The sequence below is a fragment of the Alligator mississippiensis genome, chromosome 4 (genome assembly GCF_030867095.1).
Source record: "Alligator mississippiensis isolate rAllMis1 chromosome 4, rAllMis1, whole genome shotgun sequence".
In the NCBI taxonomy this organism is placed as follows: domain Eukaryota; kingdom Metazoa; phylum Chordata; order Crocodylia; family Alligatoridae; genus Alligator; species Alligator mississippiensis.
In genome coordinates this window covers 97,856,798-97,867,629 of record NC_081827.1, presented here as the reverse complement: position 1 = coordinate 97,867,629, position 10,832 = coordinate 97,856,798, and positions in this window count along the sequence as shown.

Below are 10,832 nucleotides of genomic sequence, written 5' to 3'. Positions count from 1 at the left end.
AACAACTGAAGAAACCTCTGGAACTGATTCTAGTTAGAAAAACAGGGTGAGAGCTTTCTGTTTTATATCTCTCTCATCATTTTCCATCTCCAGACTCACCAGTTACTTTTTTCCTGCATGACCTACCTTTCTTGTGTAATAAATCTTACTTCTGTTTTATGTGTCTTACTGACTGTCTGCAGGGTGAGCAATTCCAAAGCAATTCACAATTACAGGCGTTCCATTTCCACAGAGGTGACAGGCCTTACATTTAATTTCTTACACATCATTTCTGGAGAAAACAAATGACAGGACTTGTTAGCTGGGTGCTCCTCCAACAGATCCAGTCAGGGAGCTGGTTTTGACTGGGAGTTTGGCCAGCAGAGAATTGTGGTGGAGGACAAGACCCAGTCTGTACTTGAGGATGAGCAGGCAGGAAGTTTGGGGAGAGGTGCCTCTACTGAGACGCAGCATCCATCAGGACAGGTGTGCAGCACATTGTATCTATCTTGTGTTTGTATGAACCACAACTACATGAGTTGGTGGAAAGACTGGGAGTGAAGTTAAAGAAGGTATAAAATGTTTAGCTGTGAAGAAGTACTGAATGGTTGGGATGGGTATAACTGGGACAAACAGGCAATGCTTATGAAAATGTATATAAATCAATATAAATTTGTTAAATTGTACAGTTTGATTGGGGGGTTTGTTGTCTGCCATTTCCCTTTTCATGCACATAACGATTGGGAAGCATTCTAGTTTTAGTTTTAAGTCAAAAGTATCCTTAGGTCACAGGATGGTCCATCTGGAAGATGTGAGACCCTTTGAGCAGTAGTGTCTCAGGATGGTCCAGTTTTTGAAGTCTACTATGAAGACAGGGACAAGTGTTTTTAACCAGAAGCCCTTTCTTGCCTTACCTACTAAGGCAAAGCTTACCCAACAAGAAAGTCTTCAACACACTTAATTTTTATGCATGTTTTTAATCTTACAAAAAACCCCAAAAACTAAAATCCAGATTCTTCATGAAGAGCCCCCAAACACAGAAGAGAAGCAATTGTTTATCCCAAAATATACCTTTCTTCCTCTTTTTCTGAAGAATGCCAGTTCTAATAAAATGGCACACATGCAAAAACCAAAATCAAAACAAAAAAACAACCCAGGGTGAGAATTATTTTACATATGAAAAGAGTGTATAACTCATAGTTTCTACCAGTTATCATGACACGAAGTGAATCATACAGAGAAGGATGGGGAAAGTAATTTTTCCTTCCTTTTCTATTTACTTTTATTTTAAAGTAAAAAACACTGAAGCAAGGTGCCAGAATAATGGTCCAAAGAGAGAAATCTTCCATTGATCTTGCAGCCTAGGCTGCAACAACAACAAAATATGACATTCATATAGGAACAGTGCAGTTGACAAAACCTAGCATTAACATCTCAGGAGCTCATTAGTCCAAGAAGAGCACCATGCAAACATTTCCTGCTCTGGGACTAATGTGTACAGGCTTTGGGTATCTTTGCACCGCACTACTTTGTGTTTTACATAGATGTGCTATCAGTTTCTCTGTGAGCTTGTGTGGTTACCAGGATGGCTAGAGTTCTTTTTAAATTTGTTTGTGGTAATGGAGAAATATCGATATCCAATAGTATGTGATTTTTTTTTTTGTCATCAGGAAGACTATGACAATTTTTCATCCTTTGCTATAAGAAGTAACCACCTCAAGTGTTACAAGTAACTGCCTTAAATTCAGTCCAATTCCTTCAAAGAAGGGAGTCTGCAGGAATGAGGCTTATAGGAAGCTCAGGACTGGAATAAAAAAGGAGGATGTGGGGCATTCTTGAGGTAGGCTTGGAAGCTTGGATAAAGCCAACCCACATGAACTTGGCTTGGAGTCCCCTGTATGTCAGTGGTATCATCCTTGTCTACCACACAGGAGACCCCGGTTCAGTTCTGGGATGATTATATAACTAGAGCTATGGAAGCACCAAACATCTGGACAGTCTGGCCTTTGGGTTCTGCCTCAATGGCCTAAAGGGAGGATGGAAGGTCTTGGCAGCCTCCACTCCTCCATACTCCTGCCTAGGCATATGTGCTGAAGGTCTGGGTGACCTCTCGCGCACACACCATGATCTGGAAGGATCAATGGTTGCCAAACCATGAACCTAGTTTCCCTAGAGGCTATTAGCTCTGTCACTTGTCAAAAGTAGCAAAATGTTCTGCTTCGTAGCACATCAAAAATGAATTTCACACTATGAATAACTGAGTACCACATTAACTACTCTGGCTGCTAGGAAGGGGCTGTTGGGATTCATCAGTGCTTTTCACATTAATTAAATTTGTAGCATTGTTTCAAAGAATCCTTTCTTGAGCCCATTTCTGCCTGGCACATTTAGTTCCTAGAAGGCTGTGATTATTGCTTTTCATCTTTCTTTTGCCTGTACAGAATTTTCCCCTCATTTGACTATGTCAAGGGCAGAATATAGAGACCTATCAAGACAGAGCAAAGAAGCTTATGGTCTTTATGCTGTCCCATTCCTGTTTTTTCTCCATTTCAGCTGAATATCCCCACTGATTTATTATTATTATACTGCATCTAACTGTTCAAATCCTGTAGAACTGGCTCTACATCCCTGACTGCATCTACTGTGTTTTCTAACAGCATGAAACTGTATTTAGGAAAGTCCTAAACCTCTTCTGTTGCAAGGAGGAGCTTTTAATAATTCATGGTGTCAGTTGTGTGTTTTTTTTCTCTCTCAGCAATCTTATGGCTTCCTTTAGGAGGAATTTGACAGACCAAGCCACCAATTGGTGGCCTCTGGAAGTAATAGGAAAGTAACTGGTCATATTTCTGTCACCTCTCCAACATTGGAGGGCTGGGTGGCAGGGGGTAGGGAGGGGAAGAGTTTAGAATTTGGCAGAGGGCCCGAATAGCAGTGGTGGAATGGAGTTGTGTTGTACAACTACTGATACTCCTGAATGGAGCTGTAGTAGCCAAAGTAGTTCCACTCTGATAGCTATTTTGGTAACCTGTGTGATGTGATCAGGCAAGGCCACCATGCTCCCAGTGACAATCTATACTGCCTGAGCAACCCCTCCAAGGCGTCCCCATCCAACTACTGTACCCCTGCTCCCCCAAATCCAACAGTATCCCCAAAGCCCCAGTCAACAGCCAAGTCCCCAGCAACCCAGGCCCCCAACTTCTACCCTGGCCATTGCTAAATTCTAGACCCTCCACCACATACCCCAGCCTGCTGAGCTATTCCTAACCACCTTCCACCTATTAATCCCTTCATACCATGTTGAGGAGATGAACTGTTACTTTCATTACCACCAAAGCACAGGAGTAAGATAACAGGCTGAGATAATCTGTGCTGTTACTCTGGCCTGCTGTCTGCAACACAGAGCCCCCAACCATGCTAAACAACACACCAGGACCAATGTTTTAACTGCAGCATCTCCCCACTCCCCCCTCAGCCCTGCCTCACAGTGCTGCCAGTGCCCCTCATACACAACCCCGACCTCTCCTCCCTTCCCCTGGTATTCTAAGCTGGGATGGCCAACCTGCAGCACAACTGCCACAAGTGGTACCACACATGGCAGGTCAGGGAAGAGGCAGGGAGCACAACAGCAGGTAAGGCAGGAAGCAGTGTAGCAGACAAGCCAGGGAGCAGAAAGCAGAGCAAACGATCAGGTAGGGAGGGTGCACCAGCAGGGAGGGTTAGCAGCTAATTTGTGGTGAAATTTGTGCCCAAAAGCTTGCAAAGAATTTTTTTTCCAGCTGTTTAGTTGGGTCTAATAAAAAGTATTACATCTACCCAAAGAACCTTGTCTGCCTATGTCCTTAGACCAACACAGCTACAATCAACAACCTTTTTATGTATTCTCATGTATTTCTGCTGCATCCAGTTCCATGGCCTGTGACTTTACACTCCCTCAGCCTCCACACATTGGAAGATGTGGGAAGGCTATTTAATTCTCTAAAGCAGGGGTCAGTGACAGACTGGGAGCTGGATGCAGCCCACAAAGCAATTGGATCCAGCCTGTGGACATGGGGATTTGGTGGCATTTGATGGTAGGGGCTTCTCCATTCTGTGGTAGTGGGAGCTTTCCTTGTGTTGCAGTGGGGAAGAGTGGCAGCAGCAGAGAAGTCCTAGTGCTGGCCTGCTTCCAAGGATGTTCTACAGGTTACCTTTAAAACATCGTAAATCTGTGAACCATTAGGTCATCATGAAGTTAGAGCGTTTTCAGAGCAGTCGCAACTTAAGGTTTTATGTCCTCTCAAACCTGCACAACTAGGATTTGCCACTAGAGGGCCTGGGGACCAGGGGCATGGACAGGAGCCAGGACTCGCCCTCTTCTGGGGTGGGAGAGGAGCGGGAGGAAGGGTGGCACGTAGGTTGGAGGTGAAGAAACCAACATAGGGTCTGTGGCTTCTCTCCCCCCACAACAGGAGCCCAGCCAGAGCAAAGAATGGGAGGGGAGAAATCCTGAAAAGCTGGTTGAAGCAAGAGGGGAGGTTGGAGAAGTGCAGGTTTCCTTTGCTTTATTTGGGTTCTGCTTGTGCAAATTCACTCTTATGCAATGACCCTTTTTATACCAAAAATTCGTTACATGCAAGGTAAATTCACTCTTGTGCAATCGGTGTGGTGGAAGCCCAGTCAGCTGCTTTGTGTGGTGCATTGTGGGAGTGACATGAACCAAAATATAGTCTCCTGTGTGGATCTGTGCTCCTTGCTCATTGTCTGTGACATATGTTTCTGTAGCTGCCATCTCTAGGGCCCTCCTGGGCGGGAGGGGGGGGGGGGGAGGGGAGGGGAGTGGCGCGCGAATCAGAGCAACTGCCCTGGAACCCGCAGAGCTGGGCAGAACAGCAGCAGAACAGAGATGAGCAGAGCAGTAGCTCCACATCCAGCTGCTCACTACCCTCCAGCCCCTCCCCAACGCCAACGATGGCAGCAGCAGCTTCTTTGGGTCCGGGATCAGAGCAGGGGTGGGGCCCCACATAGGCCAATTTGCCCCAGGCCCTGCACCCTGCTCGGGTCATCTCTGTCCATCCCCATTATGATAGTGCCCCGTGCTTGTGTGTACTGTCTTCTATTGGTGAGTACCAATATTGTCTTGTAAGCTGTTGAAATTATCTTGTAGAAGTGGTAGAAACTGTCCTGTACAAGTGGGTCTGGGGGTCAGTAAAGTCAAGGTCTTGGACCGTATCTCTATTTGTTACATGGTAAAGTAGGTTCCCTTTATGCGAATTCAAGTTATGTGCTGTTTTCCAGGAACGCATGTACAGCATAAAGCAAGGGAAACCTGTAAAGAGAAAGGAGTGAAAAAAAAATTGAAAATAAAAAAAAAGAACCAAAATCTTGCATGTCACTTAACTGGGATTAGGTTGGTGAAATGGGGTGGAGGAATTTGCTTAGGGGTGGCTGGGGCCATGCTGGCTGGAATGAGAGAGCTGGCCTGGCCTGGCATACTGGGGGAGGGGAAGAAGAGCCAGGGCACAGGGCTGAGAACCAGCATGCTTGCTACATGGCTTGAGCACACATCAGAGCAGAGGTGAGAAACAGGGCGGGTTGCAGGGCTAAGGGAACTTAGGCATGATGATGTGGTCAGCCTGCAACAGTGACGGAAAGACCCAGCATCAGCCCACCTTGGTCTGCATAAATCCTTTAAGGTTACGTAAAGTGTTTTTATGTAATTATTTAAAGCATCTTCATTTGAAATTGAATAACTGAAAAAAAAAAAAAGACTCTCTAAGTGGGTGGTGGTAAGAGGCTGGTCCCTGGAGGGCCTCCTAGCTGAGCACAGCTGGGTGACCCCATGTCAACTTGGTCCAATGAGTCCCTATGATGCTGCCTTCTCTGGGGAAGGCTGGGTATGGGATTGGAAGTGGGGGGTGGAGGGGAGTTTGCTGTTGAGGCACAACAGGTCTTGCTTACCTGTCCTGTCCTGGCTGGGGTGGATGGGAAGGGGCTGGTAAGCACTAGTTGCCCACTGAGCCCCCAGTTGGGCAGTTTGGGGGGGCCCAGTTCCCCCCCACCTCCAGCAAGTCCTCTACAGTCCCACTTATGCTAGGAGGGAGGAGGCTGATGAGTGGAGCTCAGGCGGCTGGTTCCACATCAGCTGCCTGAAAAGAGCAGTGTCAAGCCAGACCTCATGCCCCCTGCCTCATCCTAGCCCCTTCCCCCAAGCCTTGTTCAGGGCTCCCTGTACCTTTAAGCTAGGTGCAAGGCATAGGAAAACTTCAATTAAACTCAGTTTACCTGAAGTTAACTGCAATTTTCCCACATCCCCCTGGCTCTTTTCCCTTGTACTCCCCTGGTTCAGACAGTAGTGGGGAGGTAGCTTTCCCTCAACACCCCCCCCCCCCCCCAGTCCAATCCTGGGTGAGGGGGCTATGGAAGTCTGGAGGGTTAGACACAGGAAGGCATGCTTCACCTATCAGCTGGGATAACCCCCCACAGCCAAGAGTGGAGCTGCCAGGCCAGACCACAGAGTGGCTAGGTAAGGAGTCTCTGGATCCAGGGAAAGCATATTTCCCCCTGCTCCAAGGTCTCGCTGCAATGGCAGCTCTAGCTGTTAGTGTGGAGACATGGGGGCAGAAGGGAGTATGGCGGGGGGAAGACCTCTAGACATCTGGAGAGTGGAAAGGGGTAAAGTGGACAGGAGCTGTGTATCCTGGGATTCTGGAGGACAACAAATTGACTGCTTTATCTCCAGGGAACTAACAATACACTGGAATGACCTGGGCAAGACAGAGCAAAGACAAAACTCACCTGGGGTGGCATAACTCTAAAATGTTCAGTGGGTGCTTAGGACAGGTTAACTCCCTTTAATATAGGTGTGTGCTCCCATTTTAAATGCCTTTATGATGATTTAAAGCAGGCTTGTCCAACATATGGCCCACGGGCTGCCATGTGGCCCGCCAAGCCATTTTATCTGGCCTGAGGCAGCGGTGGTGGTGCTGCCGCCACCGCGGAGTACAGAGCCAGAGCCGCAGTGCTGCACAGAGCCATGGCGGCAGAGCACGGAGCCGCAGCAGCAGCGGCACCACGGCGAGACAGGCGGGGCCAGCCTGCAGGCCCCAGCCAGCAGTGAGGGGAGGGGAGCTGCTTACCCCCACGGGGCCCGGGGGAGTGGCCTTGAGCGAGAAGCCAAGCAGCGGCTGCTGGCACTGCCAGCCCACGCCTGCCTCCTCACCCACCCGCTTCAAGTCAGCCCCACTGCCCTGCCCCGCCCCACAGCAAGGCTACGCCTGCTCACTCCCCCAGGCCAGTCTTCCCCCCCCCGAGTGCTGTGGCTCTCCGGGCCTGGCCGCCCATGCGCGAGGCCCCAAGGGGGCCACTTCTCATGTGCTGCTGGGGACAGGAGGCGGCAGCTGGCCAGGTCTGCACCGGCCAGCAGAAGTGGCAGCGGAACCGTGTGCCGCTCAGGATGCGACGAGCCTGCACCAGTCAGTCCCAAGCAGCACGTGGCTCCACCGCCGCTTCTGCTGGCTGGTGCAGACCTGGCCTGCCTCCTCCTGTCCCCAGCAGCACATGGAAAGCCAGCTTCAGCTGCATGCTGCTTTTCCTGGCCGGTGCCGACCCAGTTCTGCCCAGGTGGGTCCTGCAGCACCATGTCAATCCGGGCATGGCACCGGCAGGCTGGGCAGGCCCCAGGTTAACCCTGGCCTGGCCCTGTGGCTTCTCCAGCACCAGGTCAACCCAGTTGTAGCCAAGCAGCTCCTGCAGCACCATGCCAACCCGGGCATGCATGTTGTTGTGGCATTAGCATTCTTGTGGCATTAGCATTCAAGGCACCAGGCAAGAAATTTTGTTCATTAACTTTCCAATACTTGTTTGGAGTCATTAACGGTTAATTAAGTGCATGTATTAATACACAGAGTTTAGGTCCTTGTTACACTGTGAGCTGCACAAGCATTGGTGGCTGCCAGTGCTAGCTTGAGTTTGGAGTAGTCGCACTTCAGGCCAACAGGGCCTGGAGGACTGAAAGGTAAGAATCAAACTCTCCCCCCTATTCTGGACTGCCTCCCAGTTCTCCCTCTCTCAAAACTTCCCTGTCCCCATGCCCCAGGGCTCCCCTCTTGTATCTCAGGGTCCCCCCCTGCCCCCAGGGGATTACTTACTTGTGGCTACCTGCACTGTCTGTCCCAGGGGAGCAGGCAAAAGAGGAGGCGGTTTAACCCTTCCCTGTTTACTTCCCTGGGACAGACAGCATGGGTAACCACAAGAAAGTGGAGGAAGAGGGCAGGGGGGCAGTGATCAAGGATCTGGGGTGCTGGGGGGGGGCAGGGGAGCAGTGGACCTGATCCAGGCCAGGGGGTTGGGAGGGTGGGTGGGGTGTTTACACCAAGATATAGCCTGGAGTAGCTACACCTAGTGCAACAGGAGCTGGGTAGCAAAGATCCTGCCCTGGATTGGCATAACTTTGAGCTGCATACTGAGTGCTTAAAACCAGTTTCAGATGTTTATCCAGGTGTTAAGAGCTCCAGGAGTTGCCCAAAATTACCATGTAACAAGGCCCTTAAATTAATTCCTCACCTGAGCAGTGCTATTACACAAAAGAAGAGTTTTACCCAAGTAATTTAGGACTTCAGCAGTGTATGCTGTATACAGAATTACGCAAAAGCAAGCAAGCATCCATCCACATGACAGATGGATACAGAATTTCAACAGAGAACCATACTGGTTTTATCTTCTTTTCACCTCCCTGCTGGCTGTCATTCACAGGCCTGGGTACAGGGTCTATAAAAAGCTTCAATCACCAGTTTTCAACAACCAGTTTGATTTTCTTTATTATTTAAAAGTCCATCTCCAGCTTTAGAGGGGGAAAACACCCCACATAAACAGTTCTTTGCTTAATGGTTAGAAGCTGCTGATCTGACTGAATAAGAAGGGAGGAGGGTCTGGGAGATGGGGTCTGGCTGCCCCCTGGTGGTTTAAAGCTTTCTTGATTTTGTACTCTGTGCTGTATCTGGAATAAAATAATTAGCAATGCATCTGCTGTTCTCTGGGTACACACATCTAGAAGCCTCAGTAAGTAAAGCAAAAAAGATCCTTCAAAGAGATCATGCTGGAGTTCATACATGAATTCAGTTTCAGAACAGGACATGAAAGTCAGTGACATGCTACAGAACTCATCAATATTTCACTAAGAGAAACCAGAAGTTCTCAGGGCTTAGTTTAACATTTCTTAAAAGATAGTTCAAACACAATGCAGTGTGTGGACTTAGCTCAACGTGCAGCTAACACTTGATAATAAACAAGGAACACCCACAAATATTTTCCTTCTGTGTGCTGCAGTGAGAAATGGTGAGGAACTGAGAAATTATTAATTTATTTATCCATTTAAAGAAAGCCCCTCCTCAGAAAAAGCAGAAAGAAAGTTAAATATTAGCTTTTCTAGCATATTTTTTACTTTGTTTCCACAAAATACACCAAAATATTGAAAATACAGCATGGCGTCGTTTGTGCAATTTGAAAGAGTGAAAAGGGGAAGAAACATGGACTAGGAAGCTGAGTAGCATTCTCTCCTTGGGAAATTTTTTGAAAATGCACCTTCCCTTGTACCATCTAGTGAAATCCAAAGCTAAACATTTGGTCTTCAAAAGCATTTCTCTGATCCAGGGGCACAAACTGGCAGAAGTGAGTCAGCTGAAAGCCGAGAATGTGGTTTTACACGCAACAGCAGCCAATACAAGGTCTCCGAGTCTGAGGTTTGGGGTTGCATGTGCAAATGCAGAATGAGAGTTTTCCTTCCTCAGCACTTAGGGGAGACAGACCTCCTTGAAAACTTCATGTTGCCAAGTCAGGCCAGCTGACTTGGAGGTATTAATTAAAAAAAAAAAAAAAAAAGATCTGGCTGAACACAATAGGACAGGCAAAATTACATGGGATAAAACAGGTACTCTGGGCCAATGAAGAATCCATCATGAATGTAATATTACTTATATCCCAGACACTCTCTGGCCCAGGCAGTTGCACAGCAATCCTCTCAGAAATGAGAACTAAGATAAATGAGTGAGAGGATCAACACTGGCCAGCATTTTTCTCTCTTGCAAATGAAAAAACTTCAAGTTTCATATCTGGATTAAAGGATATGAAAAAAACTGACTGGAGCACCATATCCACTGTAACACTACTGAGGTATGCTGTTGCAGTTATGGAAGCAATTTACCATTGTGCTGGCAGTAAAATCTGATTACTAGCCGAGATCAGGAAAAAATGTCTCCGTGATGCAATGGAGGTTGAACCTGTAACACTGAAGTCAACTGGCATTTTATCATTGCTTTTAGTTGGAAAATGATTGGGCCCCCTGTACGCAAATAACCCAGCGTTCAGTTTCCTGACTATTCATCTCATAGCCACTGTAGCTTTGCCTACAAAAGAAAAAACTGCTGCTGCTGCTAACCCCAGTCCAGCTGAGGCTCTGTTCCCATTGTGGTTGGTAACTGATTTTACAGATTTTTGAATGCTACTACAACCTAGCACTGTTGCAATACTGAATTCATACCTAAGTAGAGCAAAGGCTAAGGATTTCCTGAGGGCTCAACACCCATTTACAGTAATTCCCTTGGAGTGCTTTGAAAACCCAACCGTTTTCAAAAGCCACATTAGGAAAGAATGCTGCAAATCAGTACATGTGGACAACGGGGTAAGTGCCAGCATGCTGCATAACAACAAAAAAATCCCTGCTCAAACCATGCTGACTGCACGCAGGAACTTGCTACTCTTCTGTGAGCTCATTCAGAAGATATAGTGCTGATGAACACAGCTGCTAATAGTATTACTCTGGCTAAAGTGCAGTCTGCTCTATGCAGTCATTGGACTGTATTCCCATGATGCAGTTCCTC